The 8,423-nt window shown below is 37.5% G+C and overlaps 1 long non-coding RNA gene across 1 annotated transcript in view; it reads left to right on the plus strand.

Annotated features, from left to right (window-relative positions):
• The window catches only part of LOC119469210, a 204,184-nt gene that overhangs the window by 40,445 nt on the left and 155,316 nt on the right, over window positions 1-8,423 (plus strand). The window lies entirely within an intron of this gene.

The following is an 8,423-nucleotide window of genomic DNA, read 5'->3' on the forward strand; positions in this document are numbered from 1 at the left end:
TGGTTGACTGGCACATTTTGATTTGTTATCACAGGACTAGTAAACAAGAATCTGTAGGTTTTTCTTATATACTTATTTAACATTTAAATAGATATTAGCTCTATAAATACATAGTTTAACTTACCAGGACCAAGAAACTATAAGCTTCAATTTGAGCCAAAAAATTATGGAATCTTGATTATAACTAAAATCTGGATTTTCCGCCTTATATATGACACAAGAAATATGTTACATAAATAAGCAATAAAAAGCATACCAAAAACATAAGCCTTTTCTTTGAAGAGCTTTTATTCTAGATGTATTTAATTTTGGAAAAGCTTTGTTTACTTGAGGAATTTTATATTATTACATTTTTTAATTTAGTTACTGACTAGTTAATTACATTTTGAAGAAAATACATAAAATATGCTTTAAGAAAGTGAAACTTTTTAATCGGTGTTGCCAGAGTGGAAGAAAGTTATTTTAGGACTTCCACCAAGATGGCTGAATAGGAACAGCTCCAGAGCACAGTTCCCAGTGAGAGAGATGCAGAAAGTGAGTGATCTTTGCATTTCCAACCTAGGTATCAGGTTCATTTCAATGGGACTGGTTGGACAGTGGGTGTAGCCCAAGGATGGCAAACCGAGGCAGGCCATGGCACTGCCCCACCCAGGAAGTGCAGCTGGATGGAGGATTGGGGACTTTACCCCCTTGGCACTCCAGTTCAGTTACTGTACTTCTCCCATGGCCATTGCAAGCCACAGTTCAGGAGAACACTGCCAGGCTGAAAAGCACTGTGAGTTACCAACACAGATCTTAGTGACAGCTCTGGCTGGCCCAGTGCCATGAGTTGTTGTCAGAGATCTTGGCAGAAGTTGTGACTAGCTCTGAGAGCGCCTGCAGGACAGATCTATCCACCCTCCAGGAAGAGGGAGAGCTGAAAGCAGGGAGACAAGTGATACAGGCTGGCAGGTCCCATCCCCACAAAGAACAGCAAATCCCTATCATTTGAGAGTTTGGCAGCCAGCACATCACTCTGAGCTCCACCCAGGATGATCGAGCTCAGTGGAGGGAAGGGCATCTGCCATTGTGAAGGTGAGTGTAATCTCACCTGTGTAAACAAAGCCAGAGGAAGCCTACACAGCAACTAGGCTGAGTCAGAGGCAGCCCAGCAGTGCTTCTGCAGGCAGACAAGGGACAGATTGCCTCCTCAAGCAGCTCCCTGACCCCTGAATAACCAAGAAAAAAATGCCTCATACAGGAGATCTCAGGCTGACACCTGGTGGGTACCTTTCTGGGATGAAACTACCAGAGGAAAGATTAGGCATCAATCATCACTGGTCCACAATCCCCGTTGGGTGATTCCCAGGCAAGCAAGGTCTCGAGGGGACCTCCAGCAGTTCTATAGCAGAGGAGTCTGACTGTTAGAATAAAAACTAAAAAAACAAAAAGAAATAGTTTCAACATCAACAGAAAGGATGTCCACTCAGAGACCCCATCAGAAATCACCAACCTTAAAGATCAAAGGTAGATACAAACAGACGAAGATGGGAAGAAACCAGTGCAAAAAGGTTGAAATCATCAAAGACCAGAATGCCTCTCTTCCTCCAAGGGATCACAACTCCTCACCAGCAAGGGAACAAAGCTGGATGGAGAATTAGTTTGACAAATTGACAGAAGCAGGCTTCAGAAGGTGGGAAATAAACTTCTCTGAGCTAAAGGAACATGTTCTAACCCAATGTAAAGAAACTAAAAACCTTGTAAAAAGGTTAGATGAAATGCTAACTGGAATAACCAGCTTAGAGAAGAACATAAATGACCTGATGGAGGTGAAAAACACAACACGAGAACTTCCTGAAGCAGACACAAGTTAGTATAGCTGAATCGATCAAACAGAAGAAAGGATATTAGAGATAGACGATCAACTCAATGAAATAAAATGAGAAGGCAAAATTAGAGAAAAAAGTGAAAAGAAATGAACAAAGCATTCAAGAAATATGGAATTATGTGAAAAGACCTAATCTGTGCTTGATCAATGTACCTGAATGTGACAGGGAAATTGTATCCAAGCTGGAAAACACTCTTCAGGATATTATCTAGGAAAACTTACTGAACCTAGCAAGGCAGGCCAATATTCAAATACAGGAAATACAGAGAACACCACAAAGATACTCCACAGGAAGAGCAACCCAAGGGCATATAATCATCATATTCACCAGGGTTGAAATGAAGGAAAAAAATGCTAAGGGTTGTTAGACAGAAAGGTAGGGTAACCTACAAAGGGAAGCCCATCAGACTCAGAGCAGATCTCTTGGCAGAAACCCTACAAGCCAGAAGAGAGTGGGGGCCAATATTCAACGTCCTTAAAGAAAAGAATTTTCAAACTAGAATTTCATATCCCTCAAACTAAGCATCAAAAGGGAGGGAGAAATAAAATCCTTTATGGACAAGCAACTGCTGAGAGATTTTTGTCACCACCAGACGTGCCTTACAAGAGCTCCTGAAGAAACACTAAACATGGAAAGGAACAACCAGTACCAGCCACTGCGAAAACATACCAAATGGTAAAGATCATCAACAAAATGAAGAAACTGCATTAACTAACACGCAAAACAACCAGCCAGTAACAAAATGGCAGGATCACATTCACACAAAACACTATCAATGTTAAATATAAACAGACTAAGTGCACTATCAAAGGACACAGACTGGAAACTGGATAAAAAGCCAAGACCTACCAGTATACTGTATTCAGGAGAACCATCTCACATGCAAAGATACATATAGACTCAAAGGGTTGGAAGATTTACCAAGCAAATGGAGAGGAAAAAAAAAAAGCAGGGGTTGCAATCCTAGCCTCTGATAAAACGGGCTTTAAACAAAGATCAAAAGAGTATTACAGAAGGGTATTACAAAGTGGTAAAAGGATCAATGCAACAAGAACTAACTATCCCAAATATATATGCACCCAATACAGGAGCACCTAGATACATAAAGCAACTTCTTAATGACCGACAAAGATACTTAGACTCCTGCACATTAATAGTGAGAGACTTTAACACTCCACTGTCAATATTAGATCAATGAGGCAGAAAATAAAAAAGATATCCAGGATTTGAATGCAGATCTGGACCAAGCAGACCTAATAGACATCTACACAACTCTCCACCCCAAGTCCACAGAATATATGTACTTGTCAGCACCACATCACGCTTACTCTAAAATTGACCACGTAATTGGAAGTAAATTACTCCTCAGCAAATGCAAAAGAACAGAAATCATAACAAACAGTCTCTCAGATGACAGTGCAATCAAATTAGAACTCAGGATTAAGAAACTCACTCAAACCTGCACAACTACATGGAAATTGAACAACCTCCTCCTGAATGACAACTGGATAAACAGTGAAAGAGAGGCAGACATGAAGATGTTCTTAGAAACCAATGAGAAAGTTATTTAGAGTAAGAATGATGAGAAACAAATAAACAGCAACAGAAAAACAGGTTAAAAAATGGAGAATGGACACAAATGACTGTACATGTATTTCTCTACAAATAGCTAAAATAATCTTTGAGGCCTGTTATTATATTAGAGCTGGTTTAAAGAAAAACCGATAAAAGTAAAACTAATGTCTGAAGACATGCAAGATGGAAGTGTCCATTATCATGGCATTTAAAATATAAGATTTTATAATTGACCAGTGCTGTTGAAGCCAACCAAATATGCTGGGTCACTGAATTCAAGTTTTTATGCCTAGGTTGGGTCTCACTAAAAGATTCTAATGCAAGGGTCTTGATTATGCCTCTGATGAGCTTAGTGACTTTTGTGGCCAACTCAATTCCTATTTGAATGGAACGTTTTCCTCAATAAATTCATTTCATTATGACTATCAAGGCCAAAGAAATAATGATTGATTCTTCTTTTGTGCACAATGTGCTATTGATTTTTCTTTGTCAGCATAAATTAACTTACCCTTTTAAGTTCCCAGGACAAAACACGCTAACTCACCCTCTTTTTTCAGTGGGCTCATATTAGAATGATATATGTGCACTGACAGCTTTGTTTCCCTTAGATATTGCTACAATAATTACATTAAATTCTCACAAATTACTAATAAAAGTACTTAAATCACTAAGGTTAGTGGTCAGTGCAATTTTTATATATTGAAAATTTTGAATAAGATACTTGGTAAGAATGATAGTCTGTGTATAACCTGTGTGTATGTGTGTTTAAATATAAGGATAAAAATATAGGCACAGAGAAGTTCTGAATACTTCATAATATAGAAGTTGTGCTTTAGTGGGTTTGGAAATTGAATTAGAGACTATTAAGGCAAAAAAAAATCAATGGAGATGAATTGTTTCATACAGAGAGCAAGAATCTCATTGTTTAAAGGTTTACCAATATTCCATTTTTAATTTTTACACAATGTATTCTAGTATTATTGAAATAGGAAGCATGTTCTTAAAATTTAAAAATCATGTAATTGAAAAGTCTTGCTATTCTTAAACCTTTAATAAGAAAAAATATTTGACTCATTAGGTTTATTAAACTTTTGTTTTACAAAAGTACACCTTTCATGTATTTATTACCCAAGAGTGGGTGAGGGCTGTTATGTTTCCTAATGATCTTTCATCATTCTAATATTAAATATAAGGTATTAGGTATTCTAAAATAATAATGAAAACCACAGAGTTTTTAGGACCACCATATTACTGACTACTTGGAAGAGCATTAGCAGTGTGGTCTATGTGACTGGTCACTACTGGAATGTCTAGTTTATAACTCACATAAGTATTTTATATCTCTGAATTATTTCTCATGAAAGAAAATTTTAATTGGTTTTTAAGTTATTTGTAAAATATTAGTTCACTTTAGAGTGTGAAGGATATAATAAGACATATATTCATTTTCTCCCTTTCAACATTTATTTATTTATTTTACTTTAAGTTTGGAGTACATGTGCAGATCTTGCAGGATTGTTGCAAGGTACACACATGCCATGGTGGTTTGCTGCCTCCATCCCCCCATCACCTACATCAGGCATTTCTTCTAATGTTATCCCTCCCCAAACTCCCCACCTGCCACTGTCCCTCCCCTATCCCCCAACACCCAACAGACACCCACCTATGAGTTAAACACCCACCTGTGAGTGAGAACATGCAGCATTTGGTTTTCTGTTCTTGTGTCAGTTTGCTGAGAATTAAGGTTTCCAGATTCATCCATGTCACTGAAAAGGACATGAGCTCATCTTTTTTATGACTGCATAGTATTCCATGGTGTATATGTGCCACATTTTCTTTGTCCAGTCTATTACTGATGGGCATTTGGGTTGATTCCAGGTCTTTGTTATTGCAAACAGTGCTGCAATGAACATACGTGTGCTTGTGTCTTTATAATAGTACAATTTATAATCCTTTGGGTATATGCCCAGTAGTGGGATTGCTGGGTCAAATGGTATTTCTACTTCCAGGTCCTTGAGGAATCACCACACTGGGTTCCACAATGGTTGAACTAATTTACACTCCCACCAATAGTGTAAAAGTTTTTCTATTTCTCCACATCCTCTCCAGCATCTGTTGTCTCCAGATTTTTTAATGATCACCATTCTAACTGGAGTGTAATGGTATCTAAACGTGGTTTTGATTTGCATTTCTTTAATGATCAGTGATGATGAGCCTTTTTTCATCTGTTTGTTCGCTGCATAAATGTCTTCTTTTGAAATGTGTCTGTTCATATCCTTTGCTCACTTTTGGATGGGGTTGTTTTGTTCTTGTAAATCTGCTGTAATTCTTTGTAGATTCTGGATATTAGTCCTTTGTCAGATGGGTAGCTTGAAAAATTTTTTTCCCATTCTTTTGGTTGCTGGTTCACTCTAATGATTGTTTCTTTTGCTGTGCAGAAGCTCTTAAGTTTAATTAGATCCTGTTAGTCTATTTTGGCTTTTGTTGGCATTACTTTTGGTGTTTCAGTCATGAAGTCCTTGCCTATGCCAATATCCTGAATGGTATTGCCTAGGTTTTCTTCTAGGGTTTTTATCTTTAAATCTTTAATCCATCTGGACTTAATTTTTGCATACGGTGAAAGGAAGGGGTCCAGTTTGTGTTTTCTGCACGTGACTAGCCAGTTTTCCCAACATCATTTATTATACAGGGAATCCTGTGTAATAAACCCCCATTGCTTATTTTTGTCAGGTTGGTCAAAGATCTTATGGTTGTAGATGTGTGGTATTACTTCCAAGGCCTCTGTTCTGTTCCATTGTCTATATCTCTGTTTTGGTACCAGTTCCATGCTGTTTAGATTACTGTAGGCTTATAGTATAGTTTGAAGTCAAATAGCATTAAGCCTCCAGCTTTGTTCCTTTTGCTTAGGATTGTCTTGACTATGAGGGCTCTTTTTTGGTTCCATATGAAATTTATGGTTGTTTTTTTCCAGTTCTGTGAGTAAGTTCAGTGGCAGCTTGATGGGGATAGCAATAAATCTATAAATTACATTGGGCCATGTGGCCATTTTTATGATAGTGATTCTTCCTAACCATGAGCATGGAATGTTTCCATCTCTTTGTGTCCTGTCTTATTTCCTTTAGCAGTGGTTTGATTTTCTCTTTGAAGAGGTCCCTCACATCCTTTGTTATTTGTGTCCCTAGGTATCTTATTCTCTTTATAGCAATTGTGAATGGGAATTGGCTAATGATTGGTCTTTCTGTTTGTCTGTTAATTGTGTATCTACTGAGATGATTATGTGGTTTTTGTCTTTGGTTCTCTTTATGTGATGGATTACGTTTATAGGTTTGTGTTTGTTGAACCAGCCTTGCATCCCAGGATGTAGCCTACTTGATTATGATGGATCAGGTTTTTGATGTGCTGCTGCATTCAATTTGCCAGTATTTTATTGAGGATTTTTACATTGATGTCCATCATGGATATTGGCCTCAAATTTCCTTTTTTATTTGTGTCTCTGCCAGGTTTTGGTATTAGGATGATGTTGGTCTCATAAAATGATTTAGGGAGGATTCCCTCTTTTTGTATCATTTGCAATAGTTTCAGAAGGAATGGTACCAGCTCCTCTTGGTACATCTGGTAGAATTCGGCTGTGAACATGCCTGGACCTGGACTTTTTTTGGTTGGTAAGCTATTAATTGCTGCCTCAATTTCAGACCTTGTAATTGGTCTATTCAGGGATTCAATTTCTTCCTGATTTAGTTTTAGGAGGGTGCAAGTGTACAGAAATTTATCCATTTCTTCTAGATTTACTGGTTTATGTGCATAGAGTTGTTTGTGGTAATCTCTGATGGTATTTTGTATTTCTGTGGAATCAGTGGTGATATCCCTTTTACCATTTTATATTGCATCTATTTGATTCTTCTGTCTTTTCCTTTTTATTACTATGGGTAGCGGTCTGTCTGTTTTGTTGATCTTTTCAAAAAACTAGTTCCTGGATTTACTGATTTTTTTTTTTAGGGGTTTTTTGTGACTCTGCCTCCTTAAGGAAGACTCTGATCTTCATTATTTCTTGTCTTCTGCTAGCTTTTGAGTTTTTTTGATCTTGCTCCTCTAGCTCTTTCAATTTTGATCATAGGGTATTGATTTCATATATTTCCTCACTTCTCATGTGGGCATTTATTGCTATAGATTTCCCTCTCGACACTGCTTTAAATGTGTCCCAGCAATTCTGGTATGCTGTGTCTTCATTCTCATTGGTTTCCAAGAATATCTTTTTTTCTGCCTCCATTTCATTGTTTATCTAGTTGTCATTCAGGAGCAGATTGTTCAATTTCCATGTAGTTGTGCAGTTTTGAGTGAGTTTCTTAATCCTGATTTCTAATTTGATTGCACTACAGTCTGAGAGACTGTTATGATTTCCCTTCTTTTGCATTTCCTGAGGAGTGATTTACTTCCAATTATGTGGTCAATATTAGAGTAAGTGCAGTGTGGTGTTGAGAGGAATGTATATTCTGTAGATTTGGGGTGGAGAGTTCTGTAGATGTCTGTTAGGCCTGCTTGGTCCAGAAATGTATTCAAATTATGGATATTCTTGTTAATTTTCTGTCTCATTTATTTGTCTAATATTGACAATGGAGTGTTAAAGTCGCCCACTACTAGTGCGTGGGATTCTCAGTCCCTTTGTAGGTCTTTAAGAACTTGCTTTATGTATCTGGGTGCTCCTGTATTGGGTGCATACATATTTAGGATGGTTAGCTCTTCTTGTTGCATTGAGCCTTTAACCATTATGTAATGCCCTTCTTTGTCTCTTTTGATCTTTGTTTAAAGTACATTTTATCAGAGACTAGGATTGCAACCCCTGCTTTTTTTTTTCTTCTTCTCTCCTTTTGCTTGGTAAATCTTCTTCCATCCCTTTATTTTGAGTCTATGTGTGTCTTTGCATGTGAGATGGGCCTCCTGAATACTGCACACTGATGGGTCTTTACTTTTTTTTTTTTTTTT

This window comes from Cebus imitator, unplaced genomic scaffold, assembly GCF_001604975.1.
Source record: "Cebus imitator isolate Cc_AM_T3 unplaced genomic scaffold, Cebus_imitator-1.0 Scaffold600, whole genome shotgun sequence".
NCBI lineage: Eukaryota > Metazoa > Chordata > Mammalia > Primates > Cebidae > Cebus > Cebus imitator.